The 21754-nt window shown below is 41.6% G+C and overlaps 2 protein-coding genes and 1 long non-coding RNA gene across 11 annotated transcripts in view; 2 read left to right on the forward strand and 1 right to left on the reverse strand.

The window, feature by feature from the left end:
• P2ry14 (purinergic receptor P2Y14) overlaps positions 1-18045 on the reverse strand; it is a 42153-nt gene extending 24108 nt beyond the window's left edge. For all 3 annotated transcript variants that reach the window (XM_031373931.1, XM_031373932.1, XM_031373926.1), the window contains exon 1: positions 17770-18045. The gene's annotated coding sequence lies outside the window, so the exon portion shown is untranslated. The remainder of the gene's footprint in view (positions 1-17769) is intronic.
• Positions 1-21754, forward strand: part of Med12l (mediator complex subunit 12L) — a 329972-nt gene that overhangs the window by 144685 nt on the left and 163533 nt on the right. The window lies entirely within an intron of this gene.
• Positions 16235-21754, forward strand: part of LOC116092928 — a 9160-nt gene continuing 3640 nt past the window's right edge. The window contains exon 1 of the long non-coding RNA XR_004119561.1: positions 16235-16751. This is a non-coding gene — a long non-coding RNA (uncharacterized LOC116092928). The remainder of the gene's footprint in view (positions 16752-21754) is intronic.

Consider the following 21754-nt stretch of genomic DNA (forward strand, 5'->3'; position numbering starts at 1 on the left):
TGCTGCAGAGGTGTTCCAGGGCTCTGCTGCTGCAGAGATGTCCAAGGGCTCTGCTGCTGCGGAGATGTCCAGGGCTCTGCTGCTGTGGAGATGTCCAAGGGCTCTGCTGCTGCAGAGATGTTCCAGGGCTCTGCTGCTGCTGCGGAGATGTCCAAGGGCTCTGCTGCTGCAGAGATGTCCAAGGGCTCTGCTGTGCTTTCATTGTGATGAAGAGTTCAAGATCTTTTCTCTTCTCTAAGTTTTATGTCCTCAACTGTTCCCTGCAGCATTCTAAAGTGTGCATAAGGCAATGTATGAGTGGGCACACGTGTGTCTACATGTGTGCTTGTAGACTAGGTGAGCACATTTGTTTTGAGCAAACACTTCCAGACCTTTTAAGATTGTATAGTCTTAGACAAAAGGCCCATAAACGAAGTAAATGAACTCACACCTTTGGCTGAGGAGAATGTGTGGTTTCTGCCCCAAGTATTATTGTGATTTTTCTGAGGCTATGGAAAATAGTTTGAAGTTGTGTTTGTTCAGAAAATGCCATTGTTTTAGAATGAGACCAGCATGTACATCCCAGCTGTGGCCTCACAGAGGCCTTTTTAACTCAGAGGCACTGATTGATGTTTAGAAATTGAGATGCTGATGGTAGAGAAGGAGAGGATTAGATTGCTTAGTCAGAGCCTGCACAAGTCCAGTAGAACAGACATTCAAATAAAGCCTCTTTTCTTCTGCTTTGGGAAACCTCTTCACCATGACTGGTGTGTTGTGGAGTCTTCAGGCCTCTGCTTTGTCCTGTGACTGAAGTGATTGGAGTTTCCCTCTCTACTGCTCTTCCCTGACAGTGCAGTCCAGGATTCTGGTAGGGTCAGAGGCCTTGGTAGGTCTGAATATTGAAAGCTGAACAACCGTGGATTCTGGGCTACCTGGTAATTTGACATGGGGTGATGTGCTTAAATGCATGTCTTGTATCTCCTTCGTGATGTTTGGGATTCATGTCTATAGTGTGTTCACAAGTTCCTGGAAAGAATCACACGCCAGCTGAACCTTTGGACTCAAGAGCACTTCACTGAAGATGGGGATGTTGGACTGTTGCAGGCCCAGAGTCTAATGACAGTTTATCTTGGACTGTCTTGAGCCCCTTACTAGAGGCTCCTTGCCCACCTCTATGTTTGACTAACATCATCGTGACTACTGGGTGTAACCTTTTGGGTTGTATTTACAGACCACTACTTCTACCAACCAAGGCTTAGAATGTCACAGGTAGTATCTGAGCCTTATGTACAGAGAAATCCCTGCTTTGCTCTAACCTGCTTGCCTGATGTCTTCACACGTGTTTTCACACGTATGTGACTTCCTTTACTCTTTAACTAAAAACAAACTTCATGAAACTGCTGCCATATTTGACATGTAATTTAGAACAACTGGTATCCATGTACCTGGGTCATGGTGACTTATACTTGATTAGAAACTGTCTTCTGCTATTCTCTTTGCAGTGAAGCTATAGTTTTATGTTGACACTGTGACAGATGTCAGGCATGTCTGAGATTGGCTTGTACTTGGAGGGAAGCTACTACGTGTGTGTATATAAGCTGGACAGACTTGGGGGTCAGTGAATGCAACCACTAGAATCTTGGCTTTTATAAAAAAACTATTTCAGTGTTACTTGTTTATTTTTGATTTTCCTAAGTGATGCCTATGGGTACCTTATACATTTATGCATGTGATTATTGTTTAATTTTATTACCAGTATTGAATACATTTATTAAAATGGTTTTAAGAGCATTTAGCGACTTGACATTTTAAATATGCAAGGAAAAAGGAGTGTTAGTAAGTGGGCCGAGATTCACCTAGCACAGTGGTTTTTCCACTCTGACGGTGTCTGCTTGCCTTGCTGTGGACTTCAGTGGCTGTGAGCGGAGCATCTGACTTTCTGTTGGAAGCAGAAGCTCCCTTTGAACTAGGTGTAGCTTTTCCTTGTGCCTGTAAGATTTAAGGAGGACCTTTCTGGTGTGCTATATGGATTGAAATGAAGTGAAAACATCCATCTATCCAAGGCCTGACCAATTGAAAAAAATAGAGTGAGTTAATACCAGGGACACTTGGGAGTGTGAAAAAGTGTGCTGGTATCCTGGGCAAACCAGGGGACATGCTCACACCAGGATGAGTAGACTGGGGAGTTGGAAACTAAAATATTTTGAAAGCCCAGCGTTGCACTGATGCCTAGATGAACTTTAAGGCAGTTTTGAGCTGTCTCCTCTTATGTGATGAGTGCTGGTAATAATCCAGTGTTGACGTGTACTGGAAACCACTTTGCTGAAGATGTTTGAAGTATAAATACTCTGTTGGATTCTTTCATCCACTACTTGAAAAGTCCATGACATTTCCAAAAAGATATCTGGGTCGACAGTGGTTACCCCACGTTTCTCCCTCCACCCTTTTTTGTTGTGGTTCCTCCTCCTCTGTGGCACTCCTGATCGTGGGTCTCCTCTGAGAGAGCTTTGCTTTCTCTAAACCTTAGGTCTTAATTCTGATGTTTTGGAAACAAATACCAGCTTTGCTGTGTGATAAACACATTCATTATAATACATAAGTGAGCTTTATAAGCTCTGTAAAATATGTGTGTGTGCGTGTGTGCATGTATATGAGTGCATGCATGTGTGTATCCAGATGTGTTCATAACACCTTGCATTTCATCAGTCAAGCACAGCCTTCGGCTCACTTCCCTGTACAGGTTGGCCTGGGAAGGTCCCGGGCGGATGTCAGGTCCCAAGTCTATTGCTGGGTATGAATAGTTCAGGCTTTCTTTGTGAAAGTGGAGAAAGGAGCCTGAGGAAATTGTTTGACTGATGCTGTGAGAAAACATTACAAGCTTATTATCACTGTTCATTTCCTCTGACCCTATGTCCTTGCTGTGAGAAAACATCACAAGCTTATTATCACTGTTCATTTCCTTTGACCCTAGGTCTAACGTTTTTTTAGAGCCTGATTTTAATGACATCTCCCAAAGCACTCAGTATGGACCAGTAGGAACGTTAGGGCTTAATCCTTAAAAAGGAGTAACTTCCTTGGTTGTCTTGTAAAATGACTATTTTTTTCCTTCGGAAGTGTCATTCTTGCAGTAATAAACTAAGTTACTTGCACCCAGCATCTACAGTCACTATTTGTCCTCATCTCCAGGGCTTTAGGGGAGCAGATGGTGGGTGGGTGGTGGTGGGAGGGCAGCCCTGTGTGAGTATCAGCATGATAACCAGGAATCCAGTATGTTTGCATGGTGAGAGTGGGTGCAGAGTAGATCAGCAGCAGGCCTGGGTCTCTAGGGCAGACAGACAGCCCCGTGCCCTGTAGGGAATCACCTGCAGTCATGTTCATTCCAATGTGCTGAGCCTGTGGAACTGCCCAAACAATGAGAGGACTGGAATCCTTTCAACTTGCCCTAAAATTCTGGGCATCTGCTTGAGTTTAAACTGTATGACACCACATTTCTAGTGCTGGAAATTTATAAGCATCTTGAACCAGCGGGAAATAAACAAATGTGGCACTCACAGTTCATCATCTTAACAAGGGCTGACAAAATATTCATTGCTTATAAATAGCATTCATTTAAAGTGAAGTTATTCTGGACTTTGCTCTTGAGTTCAATGGCAGCGTGGGTCATATTAACTTTGCCAACTATCACAGCCTTAAAAGTTCATCGTTAGTTTGATTTCCTTAGATCTCTTTCTTAGAACATTTAAGTGGAACTTTTTAGTGCTTCCTTTAATGGTGTTTGAAAGAAAAAAATCCCAGAGCAACTTGATTTTACGTACCCTGTGAGCAAGAGCTCATTTCTTAGGGATTAATACAGTACAGAGGTTAAGGGGTGGAATTGCTAGGCTCCAACACTCCATCCCTGTGCCTTAGCAAAGCCACTGGGGAAGGCTCTGCGCAGCAGTAAACTGGCAGAAAATCTCTGCATCCCATGGGGTTGTGGAAAGAATTCAGAGAGGTAAAACCCACACAGCAGTGTTGATGTTAGTGTGGCCAGCTGTCCGTAAGCAGTGTTTAAACAGAAAATCATGGACCCAGCAGCGTCTCTTGCATTCTCCTACCCCTCTCTCTGGATGACTTTTCTCTGTGAGGTTTAGAAGGTCTCCCCTTTTATTTTGAGTTGCTGTTGGCAGTTGAAAAAGTCAGCTTGAGCCAGTCCTTGATGGGTGCTTTCCACCTTCTTCTTCCAAGGCTAGACTTTGATGTTTGTCTATACACAACTGCCATGATCTGTTCCCTTATTTAGAAATTATTCGTTTGATGTATTTCAAAGAGTCTATGCTCACATAGTGTCAAATTTAAGTCATCGTTGGATGTGCTGTCCTAGGAACTGGACTCTGTACGAGGAAAGCAATAGCAACCAATGCATTTTGTCAGCTAAGGAAAAGGCTTTTATGGAAGACTTCTTGCAGTCTACGAAATTTAAGCAGAAACTTGGTAGTTGGTTTATGATTACACAAAGTAACCTTCTCTCAGCTGGTTAAAAACCTCGGCCAGCATAGAGGGTTTTCAAATAGGGATTGCATGTAATCCATGTGTTTCCAGTAAAACTGTTCCTGCTTAGGTTGTGCGTAATTACTGAAAACCTTCCTTCAGTTATAGGGAAGAAAAGAGTCTCCTAGTTTTCCCTCTTGTTTTCCATCTCTCTTTAGGGATACGGTTGACTCACGGTTAGTTGGATGAAGTCTAGGTTTCAAAGCCACCCTACATGGCTCTGTACAACTGCTGCTCCTACCCTGTATTCTCCTCACACTATCTGTATCCTTCATCCAGACTGTCCCTGCCTCCCTCTCTGGTGATGTGTCCTTCCTCTGACCTCCCACCAAGGACGTCACCACGCCTTGGAAATTTTCCTGTACTTTTCCTCATAGCTCTCTGTTTTGGTCTGTAGTATTCATAGCCGTCTCCATTGACTTCTCATAGACATGGTTCCTACACTGTCTCCTACTCCCAGCCGGCTTGTTTAGTATAAAATGGCTACTTGGGTGTGGAGCCAGATTTTCTAGGAGGAAATGCAGAGTCCCTGTAAAGAGGAAAGGAAGCAGGGAGGGAGATGCTTGAGGGCAGGGCAGGCAGACTCACAGCTCCTGGTGGAGAGAGTTGGAAAGTTACCTTGTCTGAAGGAGAAGAACTCAGGAGTAAGTGGCACTTAAGAACAGCAGAGAGCCATTGACATTTGTAAGTTCTTCGCTTATTGGGGACAGTTATTCTACTGGGCTCCTTATATATTCACTGTCATCAGTTTTCCTCCCAGTTCATGGCTCAGGCTAGTGGGCTTTAGATTTTCAGCAGTTTTTTCTCTTTTAAGGAGAGGCTTTACTGTTTCCATTACGGGAGGTCCTCAGCCTTTCCTGCATCTGCTCTCTGTATCACATCATGCTTCTGACCCCATTCCTTTGCACGACAGCACACAAACCAGGTTCTGACAGAGTGATATTAAAATGTCCCAAATGGGACAGCCGTCGGCCATTTTATGCTTTCCTTCTCCTCTCAAGGCTATTCTTGACGTCGTTAGTTGTTTGTTTATTGGAGGTCTTTTTCTCCAGGATCATAAGCCTGGTAATAATTGAATCAGTGTCGTAGGGTAATACCTAACACCGTGCTCAACATGAATGGAGAAGGGTGGCGGAGGAGTGAGATACTTCTAGACTATGATGCTTGATGCTATAGTTTTGAGACTGAGTTTGAATCCCCAGAAGTGATGTAAAAGACAGCTTCTGTGGTTCCTGCACCCCTATGGGGAGATAGGAAGTAGAAGCCTGAGAATCCTTGGATGTTCAGAGGTCATTTAACCTGGCATACACAGTGGAAAAACTACAAAAGACCCATTCTTAAGCAAGATGGAACACTGGAGATAGTCCTCTGACCTCCATGTGCAAGTTTTGGCATGCGCCATTCTGCATTTACACACCTACTGTATTGCATACTTGCATACGTCTATGTATACTCTCTCAAAATGAAAAAAGGTTAGAGAAATTGAGTCTCTTTATTTTTTTCAAAGGCAGATTTGGAATCTCTAAGATTTTTCCAGGAAGCAGAAATCCCATTCTCTACTGTTCAGCACACTACCTGTTTACTTAAGCCTACGACCCATGGCAAAACCTAGCTGACCTGAAACGTAATGCCCAGAGCAGGCTGGCTTCCTCTTCGTAGTGATCCTCTGCCTCTGCTGCCTTAGTCCTCCAGTGAAAGACTTTGACCTCTGAACCTTGCCTAGCACCTACCTGCTGTTAGCTTTTTTTTTTTTTATTATTAGATATTTTCTTTATTTACATGCGAATTTCTCCATTCCCAGTTTCCCCTCCAAAAAACAAAGAAACAAACAAAAACAACAAAACCAAACCCCTGTTGCCTCCCCCTTCCCCATGCCTGCCACCCCGCCCTCTCCCACTTTCTGGCCCTGGCATTCCCCTACACTGGGGCTCAGAACCTTAAAAGGGCCGAGGTCCTCTCCTCCTATTGATGATCGACTTTGCAATCCTCTACCATATACACGCTGCCTGAACAATCAGACCCCTCCATGTGCAGGAGCTGGTTCTTTGAGAAAGTCAACAAAATAGATAAACCATTAGCCAGACTAACTAGAGCGCTCAGAGATAGTTTCCTAATTAACAAGATCAGAAATGATAAAGGAGACATAGCAACAGACACTGAGGAAATCCAGAAAATCATGAGATCCTACTACAAAAGCCTATACTCAACAAAACTGGATAACCTGGATGAAATGGATAATTTTCTTGACAGATACCAGGTACCAAAGTTAAATCAAGATCAGATCAATGATCTAAACAGTCCCATATCTGCTAAGGAAATAGAAACAGTCATTAATAGTCTCCCAACCAAAAAAAGCCCAGGACCAGATGGGTTTAGTGCAGAGTTTTATCAAACCTTCAAAGAAGACCTAATACCAATACTCCTCAAACTATTCAACAAAATAGAAACTGATGGCACTCTACCCAATTCGTTCTATGAAGCCACAATTACTCTTATACCTAAATCACACAAACACCTAAGAAAAAAAACTTCAGACCAATTTCCCTTATGAATATCGATGCAAAAATACTCAATAAAATTCTTGCTGTTAGCTTTTGAAGCTTTATTCTTAATCTTCTTAAGGGCACACTTGTAGGCCCTTCCCACCCATACAGCCTACCTTCCTTAAGATCAGTTGGCAGTGTTTCTGTAGTATATATATTCAGGAATCCTCTCCTTGGAGCAGGAAACATAAAGCTAGCTAGTGTGAGACAAGCTTGAGGGCCTTCTAAACAGTGTCCCAGGGGACCTTGGGAATGCCCTCACCAGGAACACTTCTGCTTTGGTATGTGTTATATATAGGTGTAGTTTTGCTGAAGTAAATATTTCTCCTGACAGATGAAAATAAGTTGGAATACCTCCAACTTGAAGTGTCTATGCCATTTTCAGGGACCTAGGGAAGGCCGCGGAACCATCTCTTGTGACCCTAGGAATTACAGGTGGCAGAAAAGGCAAAGGAGGCTGTTGGCCGTGTTTTGACTTTACTTCAGTGCAGGAGTGCCTAAGCCCGAGGCTAAGCCCGAGGCATAGGGTCTCCTGGACAGGATGCACAAGTGCACTTTGATGTAATTCCAGGTTACTGTCCTCACTTTAGCAACTCCTGCCACCCCAGTACTTTCCTTTGTGGTACAACATTGCTGTAGAAAATGGATTATAATGATGGCTCTATACACTGTTTTATAAGGGTCCACTGGATTTCTGTTAGTAAGATCTTTCTTCACAGCCTCAGTTTTTTCGTATTAAAAATACTCTATTGAAATGAAAACAAGAGCATCGGAGAGATGCAGCTCCCTGTTGGAGCATGTGTTTAGCATGTACAAAGTCCTGGCTTTGATTCCCAGCAGCCGCTATACTCTCACAGCACCCAAAGACAACATGAAGTTAGTTGATCGCTATCATTGAATGGTGCCTTGAAGTCTCCAGCAACAGAAACTTTGGGGTGACACATATATGCATATGTATGTATATACATATATGTCTGTATGTTTAATCTATGTATGCATATATGTACATGTATATATAGTACAAAACACATTGAAAACAATTTTTTGAGTAAATGAGCAAACTTAGCATCAAACACAATTCATATAGGTTTGAATTCTGTTAATAAAAATACTCATTTAATAATTTGTTTCTTAGCCGGGTAGTGGTGGCGCACGCCTTTAATCCCAGCACTTGGGAGGCAGAGGCAGGTGGATTTCTGAGTTCAAGGCCAGCCTGGTCTACAGAGTGAGTTCCAGGATAGCCAAGGCTACATAGAGAAACCCTGTCTTGAAAAAATAAAAAATTTAAAAAAAAAAAAAAAAAATTTGTTTCTTGTTACTTTTTGATTTCCACATTAGTGTTACCTATGTGAGATGGGGATACCTTGTTACCTATTTTTTGCTATTAATTGCTTAATATTTAATGCTCTGGAAGTGTTTAAGTAAATGGTGCTTTGAATGAGCAAGCGACATGAACAAATGGCTGCAAGGGAGTTCTGGCAACAGGAGCAAAGCTTCGGTACTTGGTTCAGGGAAACAAGGCCTACTCCAGTCTCTTCTAGAGCATTTGCAACATGATTCAGGATGATATAGGACACTTAGATTTCCTTGATTGCTAATGTTAATGAATTAATTTTATACTGGGGGAAGCTCGTTCAAGCACATTTCTTTCATGGAAGCTTTTCTTACATTGTTTAAAAACAAATTATTTTGACTGAAATCTTTAAACACTTCATAACATATATGTAACTGAAGACAATAATCTTTTTTATCTTCTTTTATACTTTTGCCCTTTGGCTATGAAAATGATTTCACATTTTATATAAAAAAGGCATAAAATAGCTACTATTAAGGAAATACTGATAGTTGAAATACTTGAGAACAGAAAATTAACTCCATTCTTTCTTTCTTTTAAATGAACAGGCTCACGTTCATATGATACATTTCCATCTTATCTTTCATCCTTCTTCCTGAGCAGTTTACTTGAAGTTTTCTTGAGGAAATATTCGTTCAGAGAGTTATTGAAAACAGCAGCCTCATTTACGCACAAGTTCATGGGCCTTTGCTCTCTAGTGTTTCCCATAACAACTTCCCATGCAGTGCAAGAAGCCAAACTCCAAATTGGGATAAGACATGAACCTTGCTAAACAAGCTCAGTACAAGGAAGCAGCTGTAAAAATACAGCTCTGTAGAACAGTGTCTTTTATCTTTGTGTGTGTGTTCTATTACTCTACTAAATATATTATCTTTTCCAAAACCCAGTGAAGGAGTTGAATACTTCACTCTTACAAGGCTTCTAACTTCACAGGAAATCTCAGAGGAAATGTTCTAATTGAACATGTTCTGTGAATAGTGATATCTTTATCTGAATAGCAGAAACAATTCTCTGTATGTTCTAAGTTGATGTTTTTCAAGATTAAATATAAGAGCATCTAAACCCCATAAAAGACGATTGATGACTTAGGCTACTGAGAACATGTCTTTAGAGACAGATCTTCAAATGCATCTTTCTCATAGGAAAGTTTTGATCAGAGCTGCTGTGTTCTCTGTGCTGTGGAACCTAATTCATACAAAAGAACTCAGTGCACACTCGTGACACAGCAATTATTCTAATGTGTGTTTAAAGAAGAAAGCAGCCTGGGAGCAAACGACTATTTTCTGTGTTGATTTAAACTGATGACTGTATACAGGCAAGGGACTTTGTCTTCCCAGTCTTCTGAGAAGTGGATCCTGGGGTGGGGCCAGCATGGCTCTCATTCTGAAGAGATGCTTCTAGGTTGTTACGTTGTTGTTTTTGTTTTTGTTTTATATCTATTTTTTATGAAGTTTCACTGTATCTCTGTGTGGCTGGAACTTGCTGTATGTAGATTAGGCTGGCGTCAGACTCAGAGATCTTTTCCTTTCTGCTTCCCAAGTGCTGGAATTAAAGGTGTACATCACCATGCCTGGCTGAAATGTATGTGTGCCTTTCTTATTTGTGGGGGTGTTTGTGCGTGCATGTGAGTATGCACCTGAAGAGAGTGTCAAATGCCCTGGAGTTGGAGTGGTTTTCTTGGCAGGGATGCTGAGAACTTGGGTCCTCTGTGAGAACAGGAAGCCCGCTTAAGGATAGTGCCATCTCTCTAGCCTTAATCCTGTGTTTGGCTTCTGTGTTTTCTGTATCAGTTGTCACTGAGGCTGAGCGTGTACCCTTCTAGAGACTGTTTTCCATTGGAAAATACATTTTTTTTTTGACCTACAGAATATTTGTAAATCAGTTATCTCTCACAAAGCATTTTTTGCAGATGGTTATAAGCAAACTAATTCAAGAACTACTGTATACTTACTGTAAAACTGTAACAGCAGTGCTTCTAGGGAAAAATGGAATATCTTTTCAAATGTGGATAGCTGATTTCTTAGGATGCAAAATACACTAACAATAAAAAAAAAGGTATCATTATGCCTTATTAAAATTTAGGCTTTTACATTGCCACCCCTCTTGCCTGCTGCCATGTCCCCACCATGATGGCAGAATTGGAACTGTAAGCTCCAAGTTAAACCTTTTCTTTGTATAAGTTGCCTTGATCTGGTGTTGTATCATGGCAATAGAAAGGAAACGAATGTGCTCTATATCTCTGGTAAAAAAATAAATTGAGGTATTTATGGAACCTTCCTCATCAAGTATATTGAAAACACAAGAATTCAGATAAGAAAGTAAAGTGAAGAATTTGAGGAAACAATTCATAAACTTTGTTTGACCTATGAGCATAGGACAAGGCATACAACATTCTTAAAGGGAAATGGAGATTGAAAGGACAGTAACCTATCTGGATACGACAGTACTTTCCTAGAATGCTAGCTCTTGGGAGGTAGAGAAAGAAGGCTGTGTTCCAGGCCAGTTTTAGCTAGATTGCAAGTCTGAGGCAAGCCCTCAGAGTTGAAACCCTACCTTTACAAAAAAGTTTAAAAAGACACAACTATGACAAAGACAAGAAACAGTAGTTCCCTACCCTCAGAACTTCTCTCCAAGTTCCTCATAAAAACCTTACAATGCTAAGAATTGATAAGTCAATTGAGTATTGATAATGTATATCTAGTTATGTGTGTAAAATAGGGTATTTACTTTGTGACTTGTCATCGTTAGGTACATAACCATATAGGCAATTTTACTCTTTTTTCTTTACACAGGAAAAATGAAAGTGTATGTTACCTTTACAAAGAATGATTACAATGATATTGTAATCACTGTAATGATTTTAAATGAAAACCTTTACTCAGGTAGCCCCCACCTGGGAGCAAGCCACATGCCCACCAGTAGGTGAAAAGGAAGAAATAAATTGTGCTAGCAGAAATGAGCACCACTCAGGGCCCTATACATGTCACAAAGCTGATTAAATCTCAATGTGTAACAATAAGGGAAAGAATTCAGGCACGGCCGGGATAGGTATTGTGTGGTAACAGGTAAATGCAGTGTGATTGCTGGCTAACCAAGCTGTAGTGATAGAAATTGGAATGTGATGAAGGCTTGTGCTAGGAAAGACCGGCAAGGCAGTTGTCGTGATGACCTTAATTTTCCTTTTGGCAGTACCTATACATGCCAGGCAAATGCTCTACAACTCTGCAGGCCTTGCGGAATTTTTAACCATAACTTGCGGTACTGGTTTAACTTCTTTGAATTATATATTGACTTGGTTTCTCTGGGTATATAGTTTATATTATTATTAAAATGAAGTAAGCACAAACTCACAGGCATGAACACTTCCTCTTGAAGCAGCATGGGTTTTGAACATTATGGACAAGATTGTTGCCTCCTTTGTAAATGCTATAGACATCTGAAGGATGGTAGAGATGCGGGAGTGTGTTTAATGCCTGAGCACTCAGAAAAAGACAGGCTGTACAAAGATGTTGCCTTTGAAGGGGTCACAAGTCATGCAACATGTCAGGGGTTGGAGAGACAGCACTACAAAGACGTGTTTTGGGGCCCTTAGAGACACAAGTTGGTATTTCATTTGCTTACTAAGTGTTGACCCTGACATAGAAATCAACCTCTATATTCTGATGCCAGCACCACCATTTACATAGACCTTATACCAGCCTATAATTTCCTGTATCTGTGCATTATTTCCCTCTTTTGAGGTGGCACTCACAGCTTGCTCCCTGTTCTGATCTCTTATTCTACTATCCTAGTGTAATAAGTTTTTCCAAGATATACCATGTGCATTTTCATACATTGCTTTGTCAGGGAAGGCCATCTGTTTGAATTGTGATAGATGCAGAGAAAGGGGTATCTTTCACGTGTGAAATTGTGGTAAGAGCCACTGTATAGATTTTTGTGTTTGTGTGTGTGTGTGTGTGTGTGTGTGTTAAGAACTAGAATATGTAACTTAAGTTTGTACCAGATATCTGATAATTGTTGCAATGATTCTTCTAAACAGCAATTTAATCTACTTTTATAAATAAATAAAACAAGTAGTCAGAAGTAATTCAATTGTATAATTTTGGCTTTTTTTGTTTTTATAATCGTCTCGGACTGCTGCACTATTTTTTTGAGAAAGGAAATTGGTGGTGCTGGCATCAGTATACAGAGGTTGATTTCTATGTCAGGGCCAACACTGTTCTGACACATTATGTATTAACTTGTTTACTTTGCATGATACCTAGGCAGGGGATAGGAGACACGGAGTAGCTTAGTGGAGATTGTATCAGTCTGAGGGGTAGAGTCAGGATTTAAGGTGAGAGAATCTGACTGCAGAACACACACCTGTATGGCTGTTAGGAAGCACTGACCACTGTGCCTTCTCCAAGGTGGCTCAAAAGAGACGGACTTTAGCCCAAACGTCCGATGATTGTTGCCAGTTTGGTGTAAGGCTTTCCTTCTTCGTTCCCTTGTCTGGGAAAATTAACTATTACGAACAGAGTTACTTCTCTTCGAGGTCTTAAAATCTAATCTGGGTCTGAGTTATCTTATTTGTGTGGCTCCTTGGTTGTTTTAAACACACACTCACTATTTGAAGTGTACTAAGGAACCATATGACAATGTACTACATTTGTAGGAAAGAAAATCAATGCAGATCTGCAGTTAGTCAGTAAAAAGGCTTTGCCACAATATCAAAAGATTGAGCAGTAAATAGCATTGTGTGTTCAAAGTTGAAAGAACCCATTTAAAGGCTAACAGAATGGCTCAGTGGGTAAAGGTAGCTACTGCCAAGCCTGTTGACTTGAGTTCTATTCCTGGGGTCCACATGCTGGATGGAGAGAACTGACTCCCACACTTTGCCTTCTCATCATCATGTAGTTCATCCATACTTACACACACACACACACACACACACACACACACACACACACACACACGGTATAAAATATAGTTTAAGAAAAATATTTGTTTTCCAGAAATAGCTCCTTCCAAGCCTGTTCTGGTTACTTACTCTGCTCTTAGCTAACCAGTTTGCTTTAGTGCCAACAGTGAAGGAGGCAGTTGCTGCATTCAGTCTCCTCACAGACTTGGTGATAGCAGGGGACATCTGGCCCTAGGTTTTCTCTTCCTGTGAGACCCCAACCTTTCCCTTCCTGTTTTCACTTCTGTAAAGGTGGTGCTTGTAGGCACTTAAGTCCTTCGGTAGAAAGACAGTTTCAGGAGGTAGGAGAGGAAGAGGACATTGAACACCAAGGCCTGAGGCCCATTTTTCTATATTTTCTTTTGGTTATTAGTAAATGCAGAGCTGTAAGCTCCCAGCAGAGTTAGAACAAGCCCACAAATATTCATTGGCTTGTATTCAGATTAGAATCTCCTCCAGATCTCTCTAAAGTTAGTAAAAACATGTGTTAATAAATTATGTGCTCAAAGATCATTCGTGTGTCTTAAAAAGTAGTACTAGAATAAGAGCATTGGCTATATGAAAAGTAAGATTTAATGTGGCTCATTAGAACAGGGTCCGGAGGACAGTTCTTCATGCAGAGCATCTATTGCATCTGGAATTGTGGCTGTCATGTGATAAGGTATCGGTGTTTACAGAATGAAATTCAATTCAATTTCTTCAGTACCCTTAGAATATGTTCAGGAAAAGCAAACATCCAGTTTTTGCCACAGTGGGCACATTAACACAACAGTGTCTTCTGGGTCAGCTCCTATAAGTCTCATAGCTGATCTTTTCCTTTTTTCTTTGAAATCTTAACTTCAACAGCTGATGTTCTGTAATTAGATACAAATCACCAACCTTCCCTGCTGTTCTCTTATCTGAAGGATGAGCAGCCAGAACCTGATATGTAAGACCCTTGATGCTTTTCACAAATAGCAGATGGCTAGCAGTTTAATTTATCCTGGGAACAGTCAGAAGTTTTCAAAGAGAACAGAAATTGATTAGACACCAAACCGTGACTTTGACATGAAATGTGTAGGTAGATTGAGACGCCTCATGGTAAACTTGGTTTTCTTGTGAGTTGTTACAGCCAAGTTGTTATTAGAAAGATAAGTAATTTATTTACTAGTGATATTCTTTTCTAGGATGCTCTCTGAACCATAAGGAGGAGCCAGAGGTTTTAATCAAGGGGATTTTAAAGACCTGTTTGGGGAAATTGTGTCCTGGGAGGAAGAAGCACATCTGTTTTATCTGTTGCCTATGTGTTGCTCAGGATGCTGATTGTTTAAACTAGACATTACACACTATTGCTGATGCCAACAAGCACTTGCTGAGTCTGGTGTATCTGTCCCCTGAGAGGCTCTGCCAGCACCTGACTAATACAGATGCAGGTACGCATAGCCAACCCTTGAACTGAGCCTGGGAACCCAATGGAAGAGTTAGGGGAAAGGGTGAAGTAGCTGAAGGGGATTGCAACCCTTTAGGAAAAACAACAGTATCAACTAACCTGACTCCCCAGGAGGCCCAGGGAATAAACCACCAATTGAAGAGTATACATGGAGGGATCCATGTCTCCAGGTATATATGTAGCAGAGGATTGCCTTATCTGAATCAATGGGAGGGAAGGCCATTGGTCCTGTAGAGGCTTGATGACTCAGTTTAGGGGGATGAGGTGGGAATGGGTTGATGGTTTGAGGAGCATCTTTATAGAGGCAGGGAGGAAGGGGATGGGATGGGGGTTTCAGAGGGGAAACTGGAAATGAGGACAACATTTGAAATGTAAGTAAATAAAATAACCTATAAAAAAAGTAATACATATCAAAGAAGTTCACTAGTGCAGTTCATGGGCCTATCCTTTGAGAACTTGACCTAAACCTACTTAGCACTCTTGAACTCATAATTTTCAGTTGATGTAATTTTTATTCCTTTTTATTTCCTCTCTTCAACTCGATGCTCTTTCAGAAGCACAGATGCCCATAGTAGAGTGTTTGTGCTAGTGTCTTGCATCTCCTCAGACTGGCTCGTTCTTGGTATTGTAGAGTCTGCTCATGCCGAGAGATCAAAATAACTCATTTGCTGCTCATTTGAGGGAAATGCAGGAGCCTGGTTCATTGAATCTGACTTCCGGGTTGTCAGAGATTTAGGCTTAGAGAAGCCTCAACAGCTAAGTTCATTCTAAAAGCATTTGCTACAGTGAACATTGTTTCCCACCCATCTTTACTACTGTATTCAGGAAGTTGAGTTCAGAAGCACCTTGAACCATAAGAAGTGTCTTGTCCAATGATCCTTTCGTTCCTCACCCACTGTCCCATGCAGAAGACTAGATCAGAGCTTGCTTACCTCAGAGTTAATACAGTACATAGAGAGGTGCTAGGTGTTTTGTTTTTTTAAGCATTCGTTTGTTTACCGGGTAGCATAGATTGAATGAAAACCTTCTAAGCAGCCTATTAGTAGGACACACATGTGAATGTTAGCGAGTGGATCTCAAGTTACCAATTTCAGCATCATCAGGGAATGCCTTGTGCATGAATATTAAAACAAAAAGAATTGAAAATCCTGTAGAGGTGTTACTGTTAAGCACTAGGTAAGAGGACATGTTGACCCATGAGTTATGTGTTTTAATGATCTGTTGTATTATGGTCGCTTTTCCGATGATCCTGATCTCTATGAGAACATTGAAAGCAGGAGTTTTATCCCTCATTTACTCTATACTTTATTCATATATTAGGCTGTTAATGACTCCACAGATATTATCTGGATTGGTGCTTTGTGGCTTTGAAAATAGGCATGAGGTTTAGGGAGCTTGGTGGATCAGGTACTCAGGGTGTTAGTACCTAGTACTTAGTACCTTGTGGCCTAGTGTTTAACCTTAACTGTTTGCCCCTTCTTACAACTACTGTGTCCTCACTGTGATATTTTTTTTTTTGGAAGTCATCAGTGATAATTTAGTGAAAAAAATACATCCTAAAGATACATGACTAAAGGAGAAAGTGGCCACAGTGCATTGAGGTGCATAGGAGGGCATGCTGACCCATGGATGTCTGGTAGATTATGAAGCAGAACAGGAAGCAAGTGGAGCCATTGCAGGGTAAAGCCGATAGAAATCATTTGTCCATGGGAGCCAGCAGCAGGGCCAGCCTCTTAGCATGCAGGGGATTTAGATGCTGCTAGGGTCAGCTCCGTTGCCTTCCAGCTAGACGCTCACTCCTTCAGGTCCTGCTGCCTCTGAAGTACTGCTGCTACAGGGCAGCAAATGGTAGCTCACTTCCCACAGACTGCTGACGTCTCCTAACTGAAGCTCTGAGCACCTTGGTGTTTCCTCTTCTCTGGGTTTAACAGGCATAGCCATACATACTACACATACATCTACGAGTGTGAAACTGTACGTATGTGCTTGTGTGTGTTTATAAGTTTTATTAAAGTATAAGACTTTTATGTGTTTATAGAACCTAAAATGTTACTTTGATATGTTTAGTGAGTGCCTTGTTTTCTTATTTGCAAATTAGGGTTTAGATTATTTAGTCCTGAAATATATGTTTGATTTTATGTAGTTTAAAAAAGATAAATGTGTAAATTGTTCTTTCTTTACTCTTATTTCCTGCATAGGATTAACTTTCCTAAAACAAAACAAAACCCAACCAACTAAACAAAAAATACCTCAAAACAAAACCTTGGGAGGTTGACAGTACTTAACAGTAAACAAAACAAACAGCGTATCCTCCGTGGCTTGCATATCTCACTGGGTGTACCGACATGAGGTGCAAGCTCAGTCATGTATGTTAATTGAAAACAGTTCAAGCATTTTAAGGAATTTAGTTGATTATTATAAACTTTGCCAGTATCTAATGAATGCAGTTTTTTTCCCTATATATAGGATATACATAGTTTTTAAGCTTCCTTAAGAACAAATGCATGTTTTGTTAGATGCAATTAGGATTAACTTTCCCAGCAAGACCAAGCTAAAAGCTCTTACCTGTGTAAGTATACATTCAGACAGACACAGTTTTGTTATGTGAGTGTGCGTGCAGTGGCAGAAAAGGAGAAACTCTCCATAATGAGAAGTTTTGAAAAAAGAAATACAGCAGTGAGCTTACTTTTGAGAAGCCATCTCTGTGTCCTTTGACACACTTGAGATGTCCGAGATGAACACTTGGGAAACAGTTTCTTTTGAGTTACTATAGGCATGTTAAACACAGTTGGGAGTCCCAAATAATCAGTTCTAACACTGAAGGTTTGGACTCCACAGTTGCCATTGACAAACACTTAGCCTGCGAAACAATTGCAGTTTTTAAACACAGACTGACTTTACTGGTAAAACAGGACGATTGCCCAGGGTCACCCAGCTCAGACCTCACTCTTCCAGCCACACACCCAGGTTATTTCACAAAGAAGTTCCTTACCTGCTTTTGGCTCCTGTAGTACACGTCAGACGACACTCATGTTGGAATATGTCTCGGTGTAGTTTCCAGAGGAGGACACGTAAGCAGAGTTCTTCCTCATCTCCAAGAAGAGAAGAAAATCAGGAACTTGACAGAAGCCACGAGCTAATGGGTTGGCTGTCACTGAATCTGGGCTGTTAGAATGTAGTCAAGGCTAGAAAGTGGAAGCAGGGCAAGGCTAGATGTTTTGATCTGCATGGGTGTCAGGCTGTCCTCTGCTGGTTGTGTGGTTGAGTCATACAAGCAGCCTGGCCAAATCTCCCTGCCCTCCCCTCCCCCATTTTTTTTTTTTTTTTCTGTCTTCCTGCTTTTTCCTATGCTTCCTTGTCACTCACAGGGATTTTCCTCTGTAAACTTCACCATTGACAGTTAAATGCAGTAAGCAATGGGGAGCAAGAAGAACCACACACCCTCCTAAGAGGAGATTATCAGTGATAGAGAACAGCAGGTTCAGGACTCTGGTGGTATTAGGGCTATCTAGAAATCTAGGTTAGCACTTGGGTAATGAATTTTGACTCTGGCCGTTTCTGTTACATAAGGGCTGTTGGTGGTCTCTTTTTTCCACAGTTTTTTATACTTAATTATTGCTGGCAAGTAGCTCCTAAGTACGACTATAGATGAACACATCACATGTTAAAATTTTGATCAGTTTGTATTGTTCATGCTACGATTCATATTTTAAGTTCATTCCAGCTTCTGTGGTAATAGCTTTTGATGTTCTATATGCTTCCGAACTGAATTGAGTCCAGCAGCCTTCGTGCTCATGGCAGGACTGACCCCTGAACTCCCTTGGCGTGATAGCAAAATCCACAGCTCCTCTAGTCAACTGGAGATGTACACTTATAGGAAGCCATTTATGAAAAGCCATATAATTTCATCTAACCTATACTCATTCTTACATAAGTGCCTTAAATCACCCCTAGGTTTCTTATAATGCTGTGAGGCTTTTGTATTTCTGTTCTTTCTCATTGACTCCCCTCCTCTCCCCTCCCTGCTAAGTGATGCGAGGTGATACATGAGAAAGAAACCCCAACAGTGGACTGGGCTCCGAGAGAGAGGCAACCAAAGGCTCCTACATTTCCAGTGTTCACTCAGGTTCCGTTGTCTAAATGATGCTCCAGTAGCTTATGTCTACAGTTTATTTTTGTCTTAAAATTTTAACCTAGATGTTTCTGGTTATATTACCAGCACAGGAAGCGCTGCTCTGGATTCACTGCACCTGCCAAGCAGAAGGCAGTGCTTTGGACACTGAGAATGGAAAAGCAATCAGGACACACACACATTTTTTTCCTCAGGAAGTGTAGATTTTCATTTTGTGTATCATATGCAAACCTAATCACTACACATCTTCTGACAAGGGCATTTGCGACCAGAGCTAGTTGAAGGAAGTACATTTCTTAGCTCTTGTAGAGAAGGATAAGAAGGGTGAGAGAGAGAGAGGAAGGAAGGGAGGGAGGCGGGGGGAAGGGAGGTGGAGGAGCCATCTTATAATCACCTGCATTGAATTACCTTGGGTAAATAGTCTTATGGATGCATAGAAGAAAGCAGAACTTTCTAGAAGCCAGTTACTACCATGAACATTGCAGAGTCTCCCATATGTAAGCATTTGTGATTAAAAGGGTGGCTTGACATTAACAGTCTCTAGGCGGTAGCTCTCCAAACTTCCCTGGTTTATTGCATGAGACACTGCCTGTGCTGATGGTCTGACAGGCACTCACTTACATTCTGGTACTCTTGTGGCTTCCTGGCCTCTGGAGTGTTCTTCATAAACAGTACAGTGGGAAGGGCATTGTGCTTTCCTTGAGCTGTAGCTATTTACTTTCCCATGTAATCCTAGGAAATGTGAAGCATAAGGATTAAACCAGCATGTGGCAGAAATGAGGGTAGATCCTTAGGAGTAAGGGAGTTGAGTGGAGAGCTGGCATTCTATTTTTTTTTATTAGATATTTTCTTTATTTACATGTCGTATGATATCTCCTTTTCCAGTTTCCCCTCCGAAAAAAAGAAAAAAAATAAAAACAAAACCAAAACAAACCCCCTGTTCCCTCCCTCCTCCCCCTGCTCTCCAATCCACCCTCTCCCCCTTCCTGGCCCTGGCATTGTATACGGTCAGCTTGTGCACAGAGCTTTCAAGTTTCCTTCTTTGCCTCCTATTTCTCTGAGCCAGTGGAATTGAGAACACTGAGGTCTTTCTGCATACACTGCTCTAAGCACTTAGTGTTGTACTAGCAACACTCTGCAGCTGTTCCATCCCTCACCCAGGTTTCACAGCTTCTAGAATTAGTGTTTAGATCATGGCAGAGTAGCTCCTGGAGTCCATGTTCTGGCCTTACCTCTGGTTTTATTTATCAGACTACATTTTCAGTACATTAAAACCTGTGTCATCCTAGAGCATAGGGGCTGGAACACCAACCTAACTAATACACTGTATACAGGAAAAGTCTCAACTGTGAGTAGCCAGTTTATAACGTGTGTTTCACAGTTTTGATGGGCATAGTGAGACAAGGATGATAGGAAGTGCAGTGCCTAGCTCCCAGAAGGAGAGGCCATATACAAGGGTTGGATCTAGACAATACTTGAGGAACTTTTCCCAGAGAAATGCCTGAATCTGCTGCCTCTACATGCTGGGTCTCAGGATGATCCTGTTTGTACTTACTTGCTTGACTCTCTTGCAGCTCTCCCTGGCTCTTTCAAGGCCATGGCTAATATGTGTAACTGGCTGTCACAATTTTCCAGGGAGGCATAACAGATTGGTTATGGCTTATATATGAAGTGTTTCCAGCAGGCTCATGTGTACCCTCTTGTGTTATAAGCTTTGGTCTTTAAAAACATCCTATATACATTTAAAATTCAGATACAATTACATTGCTTCCCTTTTTCTTCCCTCACCCCCCGCCCCGTCCTCTTCATCTAACTCCTTCCGTTCCTTGCCACTCTCTAGCTGATATCCTCTTCTCCAATTATACACATAAATATATAACTATAACCTATTGAGTCCATTTATGTGCATAGGGTTTCAGGGCTGATAATTTTGGATTGGACAACCAACATTGGAAGGAAACCTGGGATAGACTTAATGCCCCATCTTTCAGTAGTCAGCAGTTGCTGTATAGTTCTGTCAAGGGTGGTGATCCTATGAGATTTTTGTCCCCTTTAAGAGTTAACATGTCTGCAACATCCTTACATAGCTCTGGGGACTTGGACATGCTTGGGGATGGTGAGGAGATGGGCAAAAGACAGACAGATACACAGAAAAGCTGGGATCCACTAGACTGAGCTCTCTGCTGGAAAACCACAGCACTCCAGAAATCATAGTGTTTACTCTATACAGTTAAACAAAGAAGTGGGGTTTTGTATACAGCTGGACAAGTAGTCAATTATTGCATACAGATTTAAAAAAAAAAAGTAGGCTTGTTTAACTAGTTTCAGTAGGAACAATCTCTCTAAGGAGCAGTCTTCAGGCCAGAAGTATCTAGGGAGAGAAAGCCATGGGTGACATTTTCTGCAAATGCTGTCAGCACTGCAGTTGGTTCCTTGAGGATGGCTTTGACATCTCTCTGAGCCTGTAGCTATGGGGTCCTTGACATGGCCATACCAATGCTCACAGCACACAGTAACTCAAGACTGCTCACTCAGTGTTGTGGATAGCCCTGGTCTTGTATTTTGAGGCTAATTCTCTCCTGGAAAACACTGCAGATGAGGAGCAAATCACATATACAGGTGCCTTGTGAACCTTCTTCCCACCTTAACTTTTCAAATAAAGGCTAAGGCCAATGATTGGGCGGCCGGGAGGGAAGGAAGAGCTGAAAAGTTTGGGGGAGAAGGGGAGAGAGGAGACAGGGGAGGAGACTGGAGAGGACGATGGATGGAGGAGGACAAGGTGGAAGGAAGATGGAGCTGAAGCATGTGGCTTGGAGAAATTGCAAGTCATATGGGATCTAATAGA

The sequence above is a fragment of the Mastomys coucha genome, unplaced genomic scaffold (assembly GCF_008632895.1).
Source record: "Mastomys coucha isolate ucsf_1 unplaced genomic scaffold, UCSF_Mcou_1 pScaffold16, whole genome shotgun sequence".
NCBI classification, from domain to species: Eukaryota; Metazoa; Chordata; class Mammalia; order Rodentia; family Muridae; genus Mastomys; species Mastomys coucha.